This window comes from Crinia signifera, chromosome 5, assembly GCF_055691185.1.
Source record: "Crinia signifera chromosome 5, ASM5569118v1, whole genome shotgun sequence".
Taxonomy (NCBI): domain Eukaryota; kingdom Metazoa; phylum Chordata; class Amphibia; order Anura; family Myobatrachidae; genus Crinia; species Crinia signifera.
Window position 1 is genome coordinate 2352989 of NC_139221.1, and position 24194 is coordinate 2377182.

The window sequence follows — 24194 nt, forward strand, 5'->3', positions numbered from 1 at the left end:
GGCCATTTCAGACTTCAGGGGGACTATTTGGGCTCTGTGGCCCATTTGACATTGTTTCCTATGGAAAAATTGCGGGCATTGAGGCATTGAACAGTAAAATCGCGTCCAATCACACTTTTAACATTGTTCCCTATGGGAAATCGCGGGCATCGCGGCCATCGCGTCGCACCCGTTTTTTAGTGCATTTGATGGCCGCGATGCCCGCGATGGGCGCCGTGCTAGGTAAAGAGTACCGCAAAACCCCTACCTGTGGACGTCGGGCCCTCATCCCACCCTCATGGAGTCTGTTTCTGACCGTTTGAGTAGACACATGCACATTTGTGGCCTGCTGGAGGTCATTTTGCAGGGCTCTGGCAGTGCTCCTCCTGTTCCTCCAAGCACAAAGGTGGAGGTAGCGGTCCTGCTGCTGGGTTGTTGCCCTCCTACGGCCTCCTCCACGTCTCCGGATGTACTAGCCTGTCTCCTGGTAGCTCCTCCATGCTCTGGACACTACGCTGACAGACACAGCAAACCTTCCTGCCACAGCTCGCATTGATGTGCCATCCTGGATGAGCTGCACTACCTGAGCCACTTGTGTGGGTTGTAGACTCAGTCTCATGCTACCACTAGAGTGACAGCACCGCCAGCTTTCACATGTGACCAAAACATCAGCCAGAAAGCGCAGGAGCTGAGAAGTGGTCTGTGGTCACCACCTGCAGAACATCTCCTTTATTGGGGGTGTCTTGCTAATTGCCTATAATTTCCACCTGTTGTCTATTCCATCTGCACAACAGCATGCGGAATTGATTGTCAGTCAGTGTTGTGGACAGTTTGATTTCACAGAAGTGTGACTGACTTGGAGTTACATTGTGACGTTTAAGTGTTCCCTTTATTTTTCGGAGCAGTGTGTGTGTGTGTGTGTGTGTGTGTGTGTGTGTGTGTGTGTGTGTGTGTGTGTGTGTGTGTGTGTGTGTGTGTGTGTGTGTGTGTGTATGTATATATATATATATATATATATATATATATATATATTCCCAATCGCGCTATCAATATGATGAGATACGGCAGCCTTACCACTATATTCCTTGAGGGATAGGGAATAAACAAACCCGAGTATATTACACAATAGTGGTTATGGAGCCTAATGTGTAAACGTTTATGTCCAAATCCAAATGAAGTGAAAAACACTTATTTTGTCTTCACAGGATTATCGAGTAAAAAACGGCAAGTAAAAATACACCAACGCGTTTCGTCTCAGAGACTTCATCAGGGCAATATGACAAGACAATCTTTCATTATCAATATGATCGTTTGTGTGTGTCCCTATCTGGGGTATACCCACAAGGATTATATAGATAACCCTTGCACTGCGCTAGGATAAGTCTGTTCAGGCGGCACCTCTATAAGTCCCCCCTGTTAGTGGGGGAGAGAGAACAGTACATGCAACAAGGATATAGAGTGCGCCTTCTCTTGTATCACCACCTTACATTTTAGATGGAGATAAATACTTTTGATAAATTTCTTAAGACATTTGTACAATTTATTAAAAATCAACAAGACAAACTCAGATGTAGTAATTGTTGCATTCAATGTTTTATATGGAGTCAAGATTTTTTTCCGATCACAATAACCCGACGCGTTTCGTCACTTGGACTTCATCAGGGGTGTAACAAAAAAGACTCAATAAGAAAGAGCTTCCGATTAAAAACAACGACTAGGCTGGTTCTTCTGTCATTACTGAACCGAGAATGACAGAGGGCTCTGATTAGTAATGATATAGTGCAGCTGGTAAAACCAGGAAGTACCCGTGCTGTCAAATCTAATGTGTCTAACAAATGAATACCCATGTGTAGAAACACATACCATGGTCAGGTGACGGTTACATAATAACTGAAAGGGCACCAAATGTAGACTCACCCGTCGCATACACAGTGGAACGCAAAACCCATTAAGTAGGCGGCTCCTTATGTGTGTCATTACACAGGAACAGGTAAGCCAACACCATGATGCGTGCCCGTCACTAGGAAGCGCCATCACGTGCAACACCACAGCGCGCGCCTATTGCTATGGACGCGTCACTGTGTGTCAGAGCACCAGGATGCACTCCCTCCCATCACAAGCATACATCACAGTGCGCGCCTCCTCCATGAGGCGCGTCACTGCGTGTCAGCCCGGCAGGTTGCCATGGAAACATCAAACATTGCTTATTAGAGCAACTACATGTGGCACATTACTACATATCCGCCCCATTAGGTTGCCATAGAGACATGTAACATCACTCATTTTGGCCCTGCATGCGGGATACATTGCATACAAATAGTCAGATCAGTATGTTATACACATGCGTATCTATATCTAGTATATTTAATCTTACGGTGTGTACACACTTGTACAATTTAGACTATCTGCATACAATATAGACTATATAGTGCAGATCTGCAGTATATGGTCAATGCAGCCAAGACTTTCTGGCTGCGATACAGGAGCACGCATCGGGATCGCAAGGGTTAAAACCCATACAATCTGCATGAGATTCAGTCAAAATCTCATGCACATAGTACAAGTGTGTACACAGCATTACAATACAATCTATCTTATGTGACAAAAGTGGGTGATACAATTATGAGAAGAGATCAACTGCCAATCAAACAACATTAAAACAAACATATAATCACAATACATAATATATACACTCGATAAAAGGGGCAGAGAACAAAAACAGGTGAATCTCATAACTGTTTTTCAAAAATAATCGCTGATATTAGTGTGCAACCATTCCCCCTCTTATCATTACTGAAATCATCACTGTGTCTTATATAGCGCAACAGATTCCGTTACAGTGTCTTATATAGCGCAGCAGATTCCGTTACAGTGTCTTATATAGCGCAGCAGATTCCGTTACAGCGTCTTATATAGCGCAGCAGATTCCGTTACAGCGTCTTATATAGAGCAGCAGATTCCGTTACAGCGTCTTATATAGCGCAGCAGATTCCGTTACAGCGTCTTATATAGCGCAGCAGATTCCGTTACAGTGTCTTATATAGCGCAGCAGATTCCGTTACAGTGTGTTATATAGCGCAGCAGATTCCGTTACAGTGTCTTATATAGCGCAGCAGATTCCGTTACAGTGTCTTATATAGCGCAGCAGATTCCGTTACAGCGTCTTATATAGCGCAGCAGATTCCGTTACAGCGTCTTATATAGAGCAGCAGATTCCGTTACAGCGTCTTATATAGCGCAGCAGATTCCGTTACAGCGTCTTATATAGAGCAGCAGATTCCGTTACAGCGTCGTATATAGCGCAGCAGATTCCGTTACAGCGTTGTATATAGCGCAGCAGATTCCGTTACAGCGTCTTATATAGCGCAGCAGATTCCGTTACAGCGTCTTATATAGCGCAGCAGATTCCGTTACAGCGTCTTATATAGAGCAGCAGATTCCGTTACAGCGTCTTATATAGCGCAGCAGATTCCGTTACAGCGTCTTATATAGCGCAGCAGATTCCGTTACAGTGTCTTATATAGCGCAGCAGATTCCGTTACAGTGTGTTATATAGCGCAGCAGATTCCGTTACAGTGTCTTATATAGCGCAGCAGATTCCGTTACAGCGTCTTATATAGCGCAGCAGATTCCGTTACAGCGTCTTATATAGAGCAGCAGATTCCGTTACAGCGTCTTATATAGCGCAGCAGATTCCGTTACAGCGTCTTATATAGCGCAGCAGATTCCGTTACAGTGTCTTATATAGCGCAGCAGATTCCGTTACAGTGTGTTATATAGCGCAGCAGATTCCGTTACAGTGTCTTATATAGCGCAGCAGATTCCGTTACAGTGTCTTATATAGCGCAGCAGATTCCGTTACAGCGTCTTATATAGCGCAGCAGATTCCGTTACAGCGTCTTATATAGAGCAGCAGATTCCGTTACAGCGTCTTATATAGCGCAGCAGATTCCGTTACAGCGTCTTATATAGAGCAGCAGATTCCGTTACAGCGTCGTATATAGCGCAGCAGATTCCGTTACAGCGTTGTATATAGCGCAGCAGATTCCGTTACAGCGTCTTATATAGCGCAGCAGATTCCGTTACAGCGTCTTATATAGCGCAGCAGATTCCGTTACAGCGTCTTATATAGCGCAGCAGATTCCGTTACAGCGTCTTATATAGCGCAGCAGATTCCGTTACAGCGTCTTATATAGCGCAGCAGATTCCGTTACAGCGTCTTATATAGCGCAGCAGATTCCGTTACAGCGTCTTATATAGCGCAGCAGATTCCGTTACAGTGTTTTATATAGCGCAGCAGATTCCGTTACAGTGTCTTATATAGCGCAGCAGATTCCGTTACAGTGTCTTATATAGCAGCAGATTCCGTTACAGTGTCTTATTTAGCGCAGCAAATTCCGTTAGTGTCTTATATAGCGCAGCAGATTCGGTTACAGCGTCTTATATAGCGCAGCAGATTCCGTTACAGTGTCTTATATAGCAGCAGATTCCGTTACAGTGTCTTATATAGCGCAGCAAATTCCGTTACAGTGTCTTATATAGCGCAGCAGATTCCGTTACAGCTTCTTATATAGCGCAGCAGATTCCGTTACAGTGTCTTATATAGCACAGCAGATTCCGTTACAGTGTCTTATATAGCACAGCAGATTCCGTTACAGCATCTTATATAGCGCAGCAGATTCCGTTACAGCGTCTTATATAGCGCAGCAGATTCCGTTACAGTGTCTTATATAGCAGCAGATTCCGTTACAGTGTCTTATATAGGGCAGCAAATTCCGTTACAGTGTCTTATATAGCGCAGCAGATTCCGTTACAGCATCTTATATAGCGCAGCAGATTACGTTACAGTGTCTTATATAGCGCAGCAGATTCGGTTACAGCATCTTATATAGCGCAGCAGATTCCGATACAGTGTCTTATATAGCGCAGCAGATTCCGTTACAGCGTCTTATATAGCGCAGCAGATTCCGTTACAGCGTCTTATATAGCGCAGCAGATTCCGTTACAGCGTCTTATATAGCGCAGCAGATTCCGTTACAGCGTCTTATATAGCGCAGCAAATTCCGTTACAGTGTCTTATATAGCGCAGCAGATTCCGTTACAGCATCTTATATAGCGCAGCAGATTACGTTACAGTGTCTTATATAGCGCAGCAGATTCGGTTACAGCATCTTATATAGCGCAGCAGATTCCGATACAGTGTCTTATATAGCGCAGCAGATTCCGTTACAGCGTCTTATATAGCGCAGCAGATTCCGTTACAGCGTCTTATATAGCGCAGCAGATTCCGTTACAGCGTCTTATATAGCGCAGCAGATTCCGTTGCTCTTTACAATAGTAGAAAGAGATAAAACAAACTGGGTAACAACAGACAGACTTGGAGGTAGAAGGGCCCTGCTGGAAGCTTACAATCTATAGGGATATAGGAAGGAAACACAAGGACAGGCACCAGTAATAGCATAGCTTGTAGGTCCAGAAGGGAAGCTGTATAATACATAAGTGCCTCAGAGGGTTATGTGTGTGGTATATAAATATGATAGGCTTGCCTGTAGAGGTGAGTTTTCAGGGAACGCTTGAAAGTTTGGAGGCTAGCGGAGAGTCTTATTGTGCGTGGAAGGGCATTATATATATATATATATATATATATATATATATATATATATATATATATACACATACATACACGCACATTGTAGGGGCTCTGCACACACTAAATTAACTGATAATAAATAGTGAAATAATGAAATGTGATAGCTATGTGTATTGTAGCCATATTGAGCGATAGTGCTAGGACCTGCAGAAAGGTGGGGTCCCGTGACGGGGGCTGCAGGCTTAAATGCATTGATTAATTCATGAACCAAATCTCCACTATTTATTATCAGTTAATTTAGTGAGTGCAGAGCCCCTACAATGTCTGTTTAAACAATGTGGTCACAAGCCATAGGGCACCCCAAAACTAGGAAAAGTGAGTGCCGATGTTTAGTGTGTGTGTATATATATATATATATATATATATATATATATATACTGTATTTGCTGGCGTATAAGACTACTTTTTTCCCCTGAAAAACATGCCTCCAAGTGGGAGGGTCGTCTTATACGCCAGCTGCACTTATATAACAAACTCTATATTTTGAGTGGAAATGTTGGGGGGTCGTCTTATACGCCCAGTCGTCTTATACGCCGGCAAATACGGTATATATATATATATATCATTTTATTGTCTGTTTAAACAGCTGGACCCAACAGGTATTCAGCCCTATAACCAATTGGGTTTTCCTAGATCAATCGGGGAGATGGTCATGAATTTGATTCATTGTAGATATACCTACCCTAAAAGGCTCTTTCCCTGCAAAGTTGTCGTTTTGTAAGAAAAATCTCTAGCGACATTGTCTGGAGGAAGATTACTCTCTGACAGTCGGCCCACGTATATAGGCATTGGAAATAGGTCATTAATTTATACAAGGACCTATTAACATTCCAGCGACGGACTGTTTCTTCTTGTGAAAAACACACAAAATCAATTTGTGATATCCGTAACCCCTGATGAAGTCCCGTTAAGGGACGAAACTAATTGGATTATCTTCTGCTGTTTCCATGAATCAGAGATATCTCAATGAAATGAACAAAGATCTGGAATAACTTTTACCACTGTGTGGAAAGAAAATACTTTTTAAATAAACATTTAAAAATTGAATGGACTTTTTCTATGTGCTAGAGTGAATTATACGAAGGCTAAGTTGATCTAATTGTAGTGATTAACGTCAAGGGCGCCAACCCACTATTGTACTCATATATATATACTCTCTTTATGTACCGGCACTCCCAACAGCTGGATCCAGTGCTCTCCAAATCATACGAATACAGTTCCAATAATAGAGGCACACGGACACAGTCAATCTTTCAATCAGTGTATCTGCTTGGGAATAGCACAGTGAGTGCCACCTCCCCCCACAATAAATAACACACACAATTAATTACTCACCTGTCCAGGCGCGGGCAACCGGGCATCTCCTCTCTCGGCTCTCAGTGCTTCCTGCGTTCCACTCACCCTCTTCCGTATCTCGCTGTCAGCATGGAGGCGCGTCCAGATGTCACTAGGAGACCGGTCGCCTCATTTACCCCTGCGCAGAGACAGGGAAACCATGAACAGGAATACAAAGAGAGACACATACATTTTATATAAAGATTCCACCACCAGGTCCAATGAAAAGAACCGTAATAACGATGTGCAGTTCACTGTTTAACAGGTTTTAATACATCTTCTTTTCATAAGACACAGTATAAAAGCACGGTTTTCATCTGTATGGAGTCAACAATTCGGTTCAACAAATGTACGGAAAAACCCAACGCGTTTCAAACCCACCGCAATCCTCAGAACATCTCAGCAAGTGGAAACCTAAACCAAGCTGCAGATTGCATTCGGACAAATCCATTCACAATCTGCCTTTTTAAATAAGGACTTTTATGGAAATTGATGTGCATCTACCCATTAGGATCTCCAAAGGATCCACTTTTACAACTTTTATACCTTCCCTGAAAGGTTTACATCTGGAGTTCACATTAGCACTCATGGTCTATGTACCTATGGAATGTGACCCCTGATGAAGTCGTTTGATGAAACGCGTTGGAGTTTTCCGTACATTTGTTGAACCGAATTGTTGACTCCTCACAGTGCATTTATACTGTGTCTTATAAAAATAATATGTATTAAAACCTGTTAAACAGTGAACTGCACATCGTTATTACGGTTATTCTCATTGGACCTGGTGGTGGAATCTTATATTAGGGGCGCACTCTGTTTCCTACTATCCATTCGTTTTCCCTTTACTTCCCCCACTAACAAGGGGGACTAACGGAGCTGCTGCCCAATAAATATAAATATTCCTATAGCGCATTGAAGGGGTACCTCTCTTATATATATACACAGCGTAGCTTGAAGCAGAGGCGTCACTCGGAGATTTTACAGTCCACACATATCCTCTCCTATCCAATCACATCCCCACTGTACAGGCCACACATATCCTCTGTCCTATCCAATCACATCCCCACTGTACAGACCACACATATCCTCTCCTATCCAATCACATCCCCACTGTACAGACCACACATATCCTCTCCTATCCAATCACATCCCCACTGTACAGACCACACATATCCTCTCCTATCCAATCACATCCCCACTGTACAGACCACACATATCCTCTCCTATCCAATCACATCCCCACTGTACAGACCACACATATCCTCTGTCCTATCCAATCACATCCCCACTGTACAGGTCACACATATCCTCTCCTATCCAATCACATCCCACTGTACAGGCCACACATATCCTCTCCTATCCAATCACATCCCACTGTACAGGCCACACATATCCTCTGTCCTATCCAATCACATCCCCACTGTACAGGCCACACATATCCTCTGTCCTATCCAATCACATCCCCACTGTACAGACCACACATATCCTCTCCTATCCAATCACATCCCCACTGTACAGACCACACATATCCTCTGTCCTATCCAATCACATCCCCACTGTACAGACCACACATATCCTCTGTCCTATCCAATCACATCCCCACTATACAGACCACACATATCCTCTGTCCTATCCAATCACATCCCCACTGTACAGACCACACATATCCTCTCCTATCCAATCACATCCCCACTGTACAGACCACACATATCCTCTCCTATCCAATCACATCCACACTGTACAGACCACACATATCCTCTGTCCTATCCAATCACATCCCCACTGTACAGACCACACATATCCTCTCCTATCAAATCACATCCCCACTGTACAGACCACACATATCCTCTCCTATCAAATCACATCCCCACTGTACAGACCACACATATCCTCTCCTATACAATCACATCCCACTGTACAGACCACACATATCCTCTGTCCTATACAATCACATCCCCACTGTACAGGCCACACATATCCTCTGTCCTATCCAATCACATCCCCACTGTACAGACCACACATATCCTCTCCTATCCAATCACATCCCCACTGTACAGACCACACATATCCTCTGTCCTATCCAATCACATCCCCACTGTACAGGCCACACATATCCTCTGTCCTATCCAATCACATCCACACTGTACAGTCCACACATATCCTCTGTCCTATCCAATCACATCCCGCTGTACAGACCACACATATCCTCTGTCCTATCCAATCACATCCCCACTGTACAGGCCACACATATCCTCTGTCCTATCCAATCACATCCGCACTGTACAGACCACACATATCCTCTCCTATCCAATCACATCCCCACTGTACAGGCCACACATATCCTCTCCTATCCAATCACATCCCCACTGTACAGTCCACACATATCCTCTGTCCTATCCAATCGCATCCCCACTGTACAGACCACACATATCCTCTCCTATCCAATCACATCCCCACTGTACAGCCCACACATATCCTCTCCTATCCAATCACATCCCACTGTACAGGTCACACGTATCCTCTGTCCTATCCAATCACATCCCCACTGTACAGGCCACACGTATCCTCTCCTATCCAATCACATCCCCACTGTACAGTCCACACACATCCTCTGTCCTATCCAATCACATCCCCACTGTACAGTCCACACATATCCTCTGTCCTATCCAATCACATCCCCACTGTACAGTCCACACATATCCTCTGTCCTATCCAATCACATCCACACTGTACAGACCACACATATCCTCTGTCCTATCCAATCACATCCACACTGTACAGACCACATCTATCCTCTCCTATCCAATCACACCCCCAATGTACAGACCACACATATCCTCTGTCCTATCCAATCACATCCCCACTGTACAGACCACACATATCCTCTCCTATCCAATCACATCCCCACTGTACAGGACACACATATCCTCTCCTATCCAATCACATCCCCACTGAACAGACCACACATATCCTCTCCTATCCAATCACATCCCCACTGTACAGACCACACATATCCTCTGTCCTATCCAATCACATCCCCACTGTACAGACCACACATATCCTCTCCTATCCAATCACATCCCCACTGAACAGACCACACATATCCTCTCCTATCCAATCACATCCCCACTGAACAGACCACACATATCCTCTCCTATCCAATCACATCCCCACTGTACAGACCACACATATCCTCTGTCCTATCCAATCACATCCCAACTGTACAGACCACACATATCCTCTCCGATCCAATCACATCCCCACTGTACAGGCCACACATATCCTCTCCTATCCAATCACATCCCCACTGTACAGGCCACACATATCCTCTGTCCTATCCAATCACATCCCCACTGTAAAGGCCACACATATCCTCTCCTATCCAATCACATCCGCACTGTACAGACCACACATATCCTCTGTCCTATCCAATCACATCCCCACTGTACAGGTCACACATATCCTCTGTCCTATCCAATCAAATCCCACTGTACAGGCCACACATATCCTCTCCTATCCAATCACATCCCACTGTACAGGCCACACATATCCTCTCCTATCCAATCACATCCCCACTGTACAGGCCACACATATCCTCTGTCCTATCCAATCACATCCCCACTGTACAGGCCACACACATCCTCTGTCCTATACAATCACATCCCCACTGTACAGGCCACACATATCCTCTCCTATCCAATCACATCCCCACTGTACAGGCCACACATATCCTCTCCTATCCAATCACATCCCCACTGTACAGGCCACACATATCCTCTGTCCTATCCAATCACATCCCCACTGTACAGGCCACACATATCCTCTCCTATCCAATCACATCCCCACTGTACAGGCCACACATATCCTCTCCTATCCAATCACATCCCCACTGTACAGGCCACACATATCCTCTCCTATCCAATCACATCCCCACTGTACAGGCCACACATATCCTCTGTCCTATCCAATCACATCCCCACTGTACAGACCACACATATCCTCTCCTATCCAATCACATCCCCACTGTACAGACCACACATATCCTCTCCAATCCAATCACATCCCCACTGTACAGGCCACACATATCCTCTCCTATCCAATCACATCCGCACTGTACAGACCACACATATCCTCTGTCCAATCCAATCACATCCCCACTGTACAGTCCACACATATCCTCTGTCCTATCCAATCACATCCCCACTGTACAGACCACACATATCCTCTGTCCTATCCAATCACATCCCCACTGTACAGACCACACATATCCTCTCCTATCCAATCACATCCCCACTGTACAGGCCACACATATCCTCTCCTATCCAATCACATCCCCACTGTACAGGCCACACATATCCTCTCCTATCCAATCACATCCCCACTGTACAGACCACACATATCCTCTCCTATCCAATCACATCCCCACTGTACAGACCACACATATCCTCTGTCCTATCCAATCACATCCCCACTGTACAGACCACACATATCTCTATCTTTTTAGCATTTTCCATCCTGCTTGACCCCTGGCCAAACTTCTGGGTCACCGTATATTACAGCACATCCGGAACCTTTGTGGTGTAATTAATGTAATAAAGAATACAGTATCTATCCTTATGTATCAATGCCTATTTCCCTATAGAGTGTAAGCTTGCGAGCAGGGCCCCCCACCTTTGTCTGTAAATACCCTGTTTGTTGTATCACTGTCTCCTTTGTACAGCGCTATGGAATATGCTGCGCTATATAAGAAACTGTTAATAAATAAATCACAGATTGGATTCAGGTCTCCCGGTACCAGGCCAATAGGGAGTTACCCTCAGTAACCGCCTGTTACTGACTCCACCCACTGCGCGGTTATGATGCTGCCACCCCCATGCTTGTCCCATGTAGCGCCCGGAACCACGTGCCGGGTCCTACCACCAGCACCTGAAGACCGCCTACTGCTGTGTATGTGTCGTTAGGCTGCTGACACACCTCCTGACTGCTGTCGGCTGGTTCCCCATTGGTCACTGACCACAGATCAGGCCTCCGCATTGGTACAAGGACAGGTAGAGAACAGGACCACTTGTATTCCTGGAAGTCGCACGATGAAGCGAACGTCGTCTTGAGGCAATGATGTTTAGTAACCCAGACAATCTTCCATCAGCGTACAGGATGTTCCAGCAGTTCCACGCTTCTATCTGTCCAACACACAATAGCACTGGGTGAGTCCTGCCCTGTTCTCTGCTCCCCACCACCTTAGGTCCAGGAGCTGTTCACATTCAGCATTGTCCCCTATGGACAGCGGTCTCTCCTCTGAGCCTCAGCCCACTGGGTGAGTCCTGCCCTGTTCTCTGCTCCCCAGCACCTTAGGTCCAGGAGCTGTTCACATTCAGCATTGTCTCCTTTGGACAGCGGTCTCTCCTCCGAGCCTCAGCCCACTGGGTGAGTCCTGCCCTGTTCTCTGCTCCCCAGCACCTTAGGTCCAGGAGCTGTTCACATTCAGCATTGTCCCCTATGGACAGCGGTCTCTCCTCTGAGCCGCAGTCCACTGGGTGAGTCCTGCCCTGTTCTCTGCTCTCCAGCACCTTAGGTCCAGGAGCTGTTCACATTCAGCATTGTCCCCTATGGACAGCGGTCTCTCCTCTGAGCCTCAGCCCACTGGGTGAGTCCTGCCCTGTTCTCTGCTCTCCAGCACCTTAGGTCCAGGAGCTGTTCACATTCAGCATTGTCCCCTATGGACAGCGGTCTCTCCTCTGAGCCTCAGCCCACTGGGTGAGTCCTGCCCTGTTCTCTGCTCCCCAGCACCTTAGGTCCAGGAGCTGTTCACATTCAGCATTGTCCCCTATGGACAGCGGTCTCTCCTCTGAGCCTCAGCCCACTGGGTGAGTCCTGCCCTGTTCTCTGCTCCCCAGCTCCTTAGGTCCAGGAGCTGTTCACATTCAGCATTGTCCCCTATGGACAGCGGTCTCTCCTCTGAGCCTAAGCCCACTGGGTGAGTCCTGCCCTGTTCTCTGCTTCCCAGCACCTTAGGGTCCAGGAGCTGTTCACATTCAGCATTGTCCCCTATGGACAGCGGTCTCTCCTCTGAGCCTCAGCCCACTGGGTGAGTCCTGCCCTGTTCTCTGCTCTCCAGCACCTTAGGTCCAGGAGCTGTTCATGCCTGGGGCACATTCAGCATTGTCCCCTATGGACAGCGGTCTCTCCTCCGAGCCTCAGCCCACTGGGTGAGTCCTGCCCTGTTCTCTGCTCCCCAGCACCTTAGGTCCAGGAGCTGTTCACATTCGGCATTGTCCCCTATGGACAGCGGTCTCTCCTCTGAGCCTCAGCCCACTGGGTGAGTCCTGCCCTGTTCTCTGCTCCCCAGCACCTTAGGTCCAGGAGCTGCTCACATTCAGCATTGTCCCCTATGGACAGCGGTCTCTCCTCCGAGCCTCAGCCCACTGGGTGAGTCCTGCCCTGTTCTCTGCTCCCCACCACCTTAGGTCCAGGAGCTGTTCACATTCAGCATTGTCCCCTATGGACAGCGGTCTCTCCTCTGAGCCTCAGCCCACTGGGTGAGTCCTGCCCTGTTCTCTGCTCCCCACCACCTTAGGTCCAGGAGCTGTTCACATTCAGCATTGTCCCCTATGGACAGCGGTCTCTCCTCTGAGCCTCAGCCCACTGGGTGAGTCCTGCCCTGTTCTCTGCTCCCCAGCACCTTAGGTCCAGGAGCTGTTCACATTCAGCATTGTCCCCTATGGACAGTGGTCTCTCCTCTGAGCCTCAGCCCACTGGGTGAGTCCTGCCCTGTTCTCTGCTCCCCAGCACCTTAGGTCCAGGAGCTGTTCACATTCAGCATTGTCCCCTATGGACAGCGGTCTCTCCTCTGAGCCGCAGCCCACTGGGTGAGTCCTGCCCTGTTCTCTGCTCCCCAGCACCTTAGGTCCAGGAGCTGTTCACATTCAGCATTGTCCCCTATGGACAGCAGTCTCTCCTCTGAGCCTCAGCCCACTGGGTGAGTCCTGCCCTGTTCTGTGTTCCCCAGCACCTTAGGTCCAGGAGCTGTTCACATTCAGCATTGTCCCCTATGGACAGCGGTCTCTCCTCTGAGCCTCAGCCCACTGGGTGAGTCCTGCCCTGTTCTGTGTTCCCCAGCACCTTAGGTCCAGGAGCTGTTCACATTCAGCATTGTCCCCTATGGACAGCGGTCTCTCCTCTGAGCCTCAGCCCACTGGGTGAGTCCTGCCCTGTTCTGTGTTCCCCAGCACCTTAGGTCCAGGAGCTGTTCACATTCAGCATTGTCCCCTATGGACAGCGGTCTCTCCTCTGAGCCTCAGCCCACTGGGTGAGTCCTGCCCTGTTCTGTGTTCCCCAGCACCTTAGGTCCAGGAGCTGTTCACATTCAGCATTGTCCCCTATGGACAGCGGTCTCTCCTCCGAGCCTCAGCCCACTGGGTGAGTCCTGCCCTGTTCTCTGCTCCCCAGCACCTTAGGTCCAGGAGCTGTTCACATTCAGCATTGTCCCCTATGGACAGCGGTCTCTCCTCTGAGCCTCAGCCCACTGGGTGAGTCCTGCCCTGTTCTCTGCTCCCCAGCACCTTAGGTCCAGGAGCTGTTCACATTCAGCATTGTCCCCTATGGACAGCGGTCTCTCCTCTGAGCCTCAGCCCACTGGGTGAGTCCTGCCCTGTTCTCTGCTCCCCAGCACCTTAGGTCCAGGAGCTGTTCACATTCAGCATTGTCTCCTATGGACAGCGGTCTCTCCTCGGAGCCTCAGCCCACTGGGTGAGTCCTGCCCTGTTCTCTGCTCCCCAGCACCTTAGGTCCAGGAGCTGTTCACATTCAGCATTGTCCCCTATGGACAGTGGTCTCTCCTCCGAGCCTCAGCCTACTGGGTGAGTCCTGCCCTGTTCTCTGCTCCCCGCTCCCCAGCACCTTAGGTCCAGGAGCTGTTCACATTCAGCAGTGTCCCCTATGGACAGCGGTCTCTCCTCTGAGCCTCAGCCCACTGGGTGAGTCCTGCCCTGTTCTCTGCTCCCCGCTCCCCAGCACCTTAGGTCCAGGAGCTGTTCACATTCAGCATTGTCTCCTTTGGACAGCGGTCTCTCCTCCGAGCCTCAGCCCACTGGGTGAGTCCTGCCCTGTTCTCTGCTCCCCAGCACCTTAGGTCCAGGAGCTGTTCACATTCAGCATTGTCCCCTATGGACAGCAGTCCTCTCCTCTGAGCCTCAGCCCACTGGGTGAGTCCTGCCCTGTTCTCTGCTCCCCAGCTCCTTAGGTCCAGGAGCTGTTCACATTCAGCATTGTCCCCTATGGACAGCAGTCTCTCCTCCGAGCCTCAGCCCACTGGGTGAGTCCTGCCCTGTTCTCTGCTCCCCAGCACCTTAGGTCCAGGAGCTGTTCACATTCAGCATTGTCCCCTATGGACAGCGGTCTCTCCTCCGAGCCTCAGCCCACTGGGTGAGTCCTGCCCTGTTCTCTGCTCCCCAGCACCTTAGGTCCAGGAGCTGTTCACATTCAGCATTGTCCCCTATGGACAGCGGTCTCTCCTCTGAGCCGCAGCCCACTGGGTGAGTCCTGCCCTGTTCTCTGCTCCCCAGCACCTTAGGTCCAGGAGCTGTTCACATTCAGCATTGTCCCCTATGGACAGCGGTCTCTCCTCGGAGCCTCAGCCCACTGGGTGAGTCCTGCCCTGTTCTCTGCTCCCCAGCACCTTAGGTACAGGAGCTGTTCACATTCAGCATTGTCCCCTATAGACAGCGGTCTCTCCTCTGAGCCTCAGCCCACTGGGTGAGTCCTGCCCTGTTCTCTGCTCCCCAGCACCTTAGGTCCAGGAGCTGTTCATGCCTGGGGCAGTAGGCCGTCAGAGGCTATACTCAGTGGCTGCAGCAGCTTTGGCTCTCCATGTATACTTTCCCCACAGCGCAGCACAACAGGTAGAATGGTCAGTGCCGGCCCAGCCTGTACTGGGGGTACGGGGATAGAACCCTGCCAGGTGTTACCTTAATAACCCGTCAGAAGTGGCTGCCCGCTGCCTTTGTAGCTCTGGGAGATAGCTCGGTCCCCAGCATTGGGCATACTGTAGTACATCTACCTTCTCCCGGCAGTCCCTGATCTCCAGCACAGCAGCGGTTAACCTGCAGGATCGCACACACATTACAAATACATACCTGCACACTTGTCACCTAGCACCTATTGTTGGTTTATTTATTTACAGTTTCTTATATAGCGCAGCAGATTCCCTTGCAGTGTATTATATACTGTAGCGCAGCATATTCCGTTACAGCGTCTTATATAGCGCAGCAGATTCCGTTACAGTGTCTTATATAGAGCAGCAGATTCCGTTACAGTGTCTTATATAGCGCAGCAGATTCCGTTACAGTGTCTTATATAGCGCAGCAGATTCCGTTACAGTGTCTTATATAGCGCAGCAGTTTCCGTTACAGTGTCTTATATAGCGCAGCAGATTCCGTTACAGTGTCTTATATAGCGCAGCAGATTCCGTTACAGTGTCTCGTATAGCGCAGCAGATTCCGTTACAGCGTCTTATATAGCGCAGCAGTTTCCGTTACAGTGTCTTATATAGCGCAGCAGATTCCGTTACAGTGTCTTATATAGCGCAGCAGATTCCGTTACAGTGTCTCGTATAGCGCAGCAGATTCCGTTACAGCGTCTTATATAGCGCAGCAGATTCCGTTACAGCGTCTTATATAGCGCAGCAGATTCCGTTACAGTGTCTTATATAGCGCAGCAGTTTCCGTTACAGTGTCTTATATAGCGCAGCAGTTTCCGTTACAGTGTCTTATATAGCGCAGCAGATTCCGTTACAGTGTCTTATATAGCGCAGCAGATTCCGTTACAGTGTCTCATATAGCGCAGCAGATTCCGTTACAGCGTCTTATATAGCGCAGCAGATTCCGTTACAGCGTCTTATATAGCGCAGCAGATTCCGGTACAGCGTCTTATATAGCGCAGCAGATTCCGTTACAGCGTCTTATATAGCGCAGCAGATTCCGTTACAGCGTCTTATATAGCGCAGCAGATTCCGTTACAGTGTCTTATATAGCGCAGCAGATTCCGTTACAGAGTCTTATATAGCGCAGCAGATTCCGTTGCGCTTTACAATAGTAGACAGTGATAAGACAAACTGGGTAACAACAGACAGACTTGGAGGTAGGAGGGCCCTGCTGCAAGCTTACAATCTATAGGGACATAGGAGGGAAACACAAGGACAGGCACCAGTAATAGCATAGCAGTCCCACCAAGTTACAAGTCCAGAAGGGAAGTTATATAATACATAAGTGCCTCAGAGGGTTATGTGTGCGGTATATAAATATGATAGGCTTGCCTGAAGAGGTGAGTTTTCAGGGAACACTGGAAAGTTTGGAGGCTAGTGGAGAGTCTTATTGTGTGTGGAAGGGCATTCCATAGGATGGGAGCAGCCCGATGAAAGTCCTGTAATAGTGAATGGGAGCTAGTGATCCATGCAGAAGAGAGACGCAGATCTTGTGCAGAGCGGAGTGGTCGAGATGGGAGATATTGTGTGATAAGTGCAGAGATATAAGCTGGTGCAGTATGGGTAATAGCTTTATAAGCAAGTAGAAGTGTTTTATATTGATTTGGTTTAAATATGCAGAGTTGGCAATCAGGAGAGGGACCTGCACACCTCCCTTTCCCCTGTTGGATGCTGTAACCACCCTAGCAGCTTACGGTCCGTCACCACAGTGAAATGTTGGTCACACAAGGCTGGAGCTTTTTCACAGCCCAAACACCCCTTCTCACCTCCCATGGTACCGGCTTCCTGCCCATCTGGACCCCATGGTGTCCATAATGTGGCAGCTCAGTCTATAGTCAGGCGCCAGCAGTACTGGGAGCTTGTACCAATGCCTGGAATGCCAATTCACACGCGGGTGTCTGGTTCACTACTCAGATGTCAGGGGTTCTGCCTAGGAACAAAGTGTCTGCTGTAGGGATGCCCATCCTTGCCATCGATGGCAATTCGATAGTGCTTAACTATGCAATGGATGACCATCAATATTTTTACATATCGATGGTCATCCATTTTGTTTGATTGATTGGCCTTTGGGCCAATGAAAACAGGGGGGCAGGGCTTTGCAGGTGTCGGGGCGGGGCTATGCTCTGTGTCCCGCCACTTTGAAAAAAAAGCAAAACATCGTTTTGCTGTTCCATGGATGGAGGGAAACCATTTGGTTCTCCCCCATCCATGGCAAAAGTATTCAACATTGCCCATTAATCATCGATGGTCGATGGCCATCCCTAGTCTGCTGTAGTACCCTGCAATCCCTAACAAGGCCAGGACTTGTCTCTGGGTTGTGGGTGGGGGCCAGACTCAGATTGCCTCTTCCTTCCCATTACCTCCCCTACATGGTGCCCAAGAAACTGTACCTCTGGCAGACCTGCCCACCAAATCCTCTCCAACACTAGCCACACATGTGCCTCAGGTGATCTTCCCACAGCAACGTCGTCATAATCTATACCCCCACAGCATGTCATCAGCCACACATGTGCCTCAGGTAATCTTCCCACAGCAATGTCGTCATAATCTATACCCCCACAGCAGGTCATCAGCCACACATGTGCCTCAGGTGATCTTCCAACAGCAATGTCATCATAATCTATACCCCCACAGCAGGTCATCAGCCACACATGTGCCTCAGGTGATCTTCCCACAGCAATGCCGTCATAATCTATACCCCCACAGCAGGTCATCAGCCACACATGTGCCTCAGGTGATCTTCCAACAGCAATGTCGTCATAATCTATACCCCCACAGCAGGTCATCAGCCACACATGTGCCTCAGGTGATCTTCCCACAGCAATGTCGTCATAATCTATACCCCCACAGCAGGTCATCAGCCACACATGTGCCTCAGGTGATCTTCCAACAGCAACGTCATCATAATCTATACCCCCACAGCAGGTCATCAGCCACACATGTGCCTCAGGTGATCTTCCCACAGCAATGCCGTCATAATCTATACCCCCACAGCAGGTCATCAGCCACACATGTGAATCAGGTGATCTTCCCACAGCAACGTCGTCATAATCTATACCCCCACAGCAGGTCATCAGCCACACATGTGCCTCAGGTGATCTTCCCACAGCAATGTCGTCATAATCTATACCCCCACAGCAGGTCATCAGCCACACATGTGCCTCAGGTGATCTTCCCACAGCAACGTCGTCATAATCTATACCCCCACAGCATGTCATCAGCCACACATGTGCCTCAGGTAATCTTCCCACAGCAATGCCGTCATAATCTATACCCCCACAGCAGGTCATCAGCCACACATGTGAATCAGGTGATCTTCCCACAGCAACGTCGTCATAATCTATACCCCCACAGCAGGTCATCAGCCACACATGTGCCTCAGGTGATCTTCCCACAGCAATGTCGTCATAATCTTTACCCCCACAGCATGTCATCAGCCACACATGTGCCTCAGGTGATCTTCCCACAGCAATGTCGTCATAATCTATACCCCCACAGCAGGTCATCAGCCACACATGTGCCTCAGGTGATCTTCCAACAGCAACGTCATCATAATCTATACCCCCACAGCAGGTCATCAGCCACACATGTGCCTCAGGTGATCTTCCCACAGCAATGTCGTCATAATCTATACCCCCCACAGCTTGTCATCAGCCACACATGTGCCTCAGGTGATCTTCCCACAGCAATGTCGTCATAATCTATACCCCCACAGCATGTCATCAGCCACACATGTGCCTCAGGTGATCTTCCCACAGCAATGTCGTCATAATCTATACCCCCACAGCATGTCATCAGCCAAACATGTGCCTCAGGTGATCTTCCCACAGCAATGTCGTCATAATCTATACCCCCACAGCATGTCATCAGCAGCACATGTGCCTCAGGTGATCTTCCCACAGCAATGTCGTCATAATCTATACCCCCACAGCATGTAATCAGCCGCGCTGGGCCTGGAGTGTGCACCGGCAATATAAGGGTTACACCGCACAGCACCAGGACACACATGGAATTACTGCACAGAGCAGTGCTTAGTACCTGGACTGTGCGCTGGCATTATAAGGGTTACACCGCACAGCCGAGTTTCCCGCACGGACAGCCGCCCGCCCCCTCACATGCCGAGTTTCCCGCAGAGATGGCCACCCGCCCCCTCACATGCCGAGTTTCCTGCAGAGATGGCCGCCCGCCCCCCCACATGCAGAGTTTCCCGTACGGAGGGCCGCCCCCTCACATGCCGAGTTTCCCGCAGAGATGGCCGCCCGCCCCCCCACATGCAGAATTTCCCATACGGAGGGCCGCCCGCCCCCTCACATGCCGAGTTTCCGGCAGGGACGGCCGCCCGCTCGCCTGCCCGGCCGTCTCGCCCCCCCCACATGCCGAGTTTCCCACACGGACGGCCGCCCGCCCCCCCCCCCCACATGCCGAGTTTCCCGTACGGCCGGCCGCCCACCCCCTCACATGCCGAGTGATTGTATTGCATATACATCCATTTGCAGCCTTGAATGCGGGGACAAAATCATTTATTGGTCGCCGACCAATCGCTCACAGATCTAAGACGCATTAGTAGGGGAATGACCATGAATCCTGGGTGTTCCCATGGGTGCGACCCTTCGCAAGCCGCCCCACTGCTAGACGGTACAGAGAACAAGCACCAAGCGGCTGCACATGCGCAGTCACCATCGCTCCCCTACACGAACATGCAGGGGAGCATGAGGACCTATAGAATTGGTAATAACATAGGGATTTATAACATCAGCACACACACAGAAATACAACACACAGCACCGGCGCACACACAGGGATACACCGCCCAGCACCAGCGCGCACACACACACAGGGATACACCACCCAGCACCGGCACACACACACAGGGCGACGGCGCACAGCACCAGCGCACACACAGGGCGACGGCGCACAGCACCGGCTCACACACAGGGCGACGGCCCCAGCACCGGCGCACACACACACAGGGCGAAGCCGCACAGCACCGGCGCACACACAGGGCGACGCCGCACAGCACCGGCTCACACACAGGGATACACCGCCCAGCACCAGCGCGCACACACACACAGGGATACACCACCCAGCACCGGCGCACACACACAGGGTGACGGCACCAGCGCACACACAGGGCGACGGCGCACAGCACCAGCGCACACACAGGGTGACGGCGCACAGCACCGGCTCACACACAGGGCGACGCCGCACAGCACCGGCGCACACACAGGGCGACGGCGCCCAGCACCGGCACACACAGGGCGACGCCGCACAGCACCGGTGCACACACAGGGCGACGCCGCACAGCACCGGCACACACAGGGCGACGCCGAACAGCACCGGCGCACACACAGGGCGACGCCGAACAGCACCGGCGCACACACAGGGCGACGCCGCACATGGCCGGCGCACACACAGGGCGACGGCGCACAGCACCGGCGCACACACAGTGCGACGGCGCACAGCACCGGCACACGCACACACAGGGCGATGGTGCCCAGCACCGGCACACGCACACACAGGGCGACGCTGCACAGCACCGGCACACGCACACACAGGTCGACGCCGCACAGCACCAGCGCACACACAGGGCGACGCCGCACAGCACAGGCGCACACACATGGCGACGCCGCACAGCACAGGCGCACACACATGGCGACGCCGCACAGCACAGGCGCACACACAGGGCGACGCCGCACAGCACAGGCGCACACACAGGGCGACGCCGCACAGCACCGGGACACACACAGGGTGACGCCGCACAGCACCGGGACACACACAGGGTGACGCCGCACAGCACCGGGACACACACAGGGTGACGCCGCACAGCACCGGGACACACACAGGGTGACGCCGCACAGCACCGGGACACACACAGGGTGACGCCGCACAGCACCGGGACACACACAGGGTGACGCCGCACAGCACCGGGACACACACAGGGTGACGCCGCACAGCACCGGGACACACACAGGGTGACGCCGCACAGCACCGGGACACACACAGGGTGACGCCGCACAGCACCGGGACACACACAGGGTGACGCCGCACAGCACCGGGACGCACACAGGGTGACGCCGCGCACAGCACCGGGACGCACACAGGGTGACGCCGCGCACAGCGCCGGGACGCACACAGGGTGCCGCCGCACAGCACCGGGACACACACAGGGTGACGCCGCGCACAGCACCGGGATGCACACAGGGTGACGCCGCGCACAGCGCCGGGACACACACAGGGTGACGCCGTGCACAGCGCCGGGACGCACACAGGGTGCCGCCGCACAGCACCGGGACACACACAGGGTGACGCCGCACAGCACCGAGAAACACACAGGGTGACGCCACACAGCACCCACACATACATACACACACAGGGTGACACCACACTGCACTGCACCAGCAAACACAAGGTGACATCACATTACATTGCACTGAACCAGCACACACACAGGGTGACACCACACTGCACTGCACCAGCACACACAAGGTGACACCGCACTGCACTGCACCAGCACACACAGGGTGAAACCACACTGCACTGCACCAGCACACAAACTGGGTGACACCACACAGCACCGGCGCACACACAGGGATACACCGCCCAGCACCAGCGCGCACACACACACAGGGATACACCACCCAGCACCGGCGCGCACACACACACAGGGCGACGGCACCAGCGCACACACAGGGCGACGGCGCACAGCACCAGCGCACACACAGGGCGACGGCGCACAGCACCGGCTCACACACAGGGCGACGCCGCCCAGCACCGGCGCACACACACACAGGGCGACGCCGCACAGCACCGGCGCACACACAGCGCAACGGCGCCCAGCACCGGCACACACAGGGCGACGCCGCACAGCACCGGCGCGCACACACAGGGCGACGCCGCACAGCACCGGCGCACACACACACACACACACAGGGCGACGCCGAACAGCACCGGCGCACACACAGGGCGACGCCGCACATGGCCGGCGCACACACAGGGCGACGGCGCACAGCACCGGCGCACACACAGGGCGACGGCGCACAGCACCGGCTCACACACACGGCGACCAGCACCGGCACACGCGCACACAGGGCGACGGTGCCCAGCACCGGCACACACACACAGGGCGACGCCGCACAGCACCGGCACACACACACAGGGCGACTCCGCAGAGCACCGGGGCACACACAGGGTGACGCCGCACAGCACCGGGACACACACAGGGTGACGCCGCACAGCACCGGGACACACACAGGGTGACGCCGCACAGCACCGGGACACACACAGGGTGACGCCGCACAGCCCCGGGACGCACACAGGGTGACGCCGCGCACAGCGCCGGAAAAGCACACAGGGTGACGCCGCGCACAGCGCCGGGACGCACACAGGGTGACGCCGCGCACAGCGCCGGGACGCACACAGGGTGACGCCGCACACAGGGTGCCGCCGCACAGCACCGGGACACACACAGGGTGACGCCGCACAGCACCGAGACACACACAGGATGACGCCGCACAGCACCCACACATACACACACACACACACAGGGTGACACCACACTGCACTGCACCAGCAAACACAAGGTGACATCACATTACATTGCACTGAACCAGCACACACACAGGGTGACACCACACTGCACTGCACCAGCACACACAAGGTGACACCGCACTGCACCAGCACACACACAGGGTGACACCACAGTGCACTGCACCAGCACACACACAGGGTGACACCACAGTGCACTGCACCAGCACACACACAGGGTGACACCACAGTGCACTGCACCAGCACACACACAGGGTGACACCACAGTGCACTGCACCAGCACACACACACACACACACGGTGACACCACAGTGCACTGCACCAGCACACACACAGGGTGACACCACAGTGCACTGCACCAGCACACACACAGGGTGACACCACACTGCACCAGCACACACACACACACACACAGGGTGACACCACAGTGCACTGCACCAGCACGCACACACACACACACAGGGTGACACCACAGTGCACTGCACCTCTACCCCATGATGTTATTGTGTTACCTGAGTGTTACCTTGATGGGATTTGCACAGGGAGGCTCCATTCACCGGAAACAGCGCCAGGGCCACGCCCCTTCCGGCCCACTGTCGTCCTCGGCCCCACCCCAGGACTCCGCATCCCGGCCCAGAACGTCCATCAACCGCGCTGCATCCCGGGAAATGTAGTGCCGAAGTCTCCACCGCCGCTCACATCCCTGTT

The 24194-nt window shown here is 51.5% G+C and overlaps 1 protein-coding gene across 8 annotated transcripts in view; it reads right to left on the bottom strand.

Moving 5' to 3' along the window:
* LOC146079851 (uncharacterized) overlaps positions 1-24148 on the bottom strand; it is a 109611-nt gene extending 85463 nt beyond the window's left edge. For 4 of the 8 annotated variants that reach the window (XM_083186508.1, XM_083186505.1, XM_083186509.1 and 1 more), the window contains exons 1-2: positions 23999-24147; positions 6965-7103 (exon numbers count right to left, since the gene is read on the bottom strand). The gene's annotated coding sequence lies outside the window, so the exon portion shown is untranslated. Of the gene's footprint in view, positions 1-6964; positions 7104-23998 lie in introns of all 8 variants that reach the window. The other 4 variants (XR_014474756.1, XR_014474758.1, XR_014474757.1 and 1 more) reach the window with 2 other exon arrangements.
* Between the last annotated feature and the right edge of the window lie 46 nt (positions 24149-24194).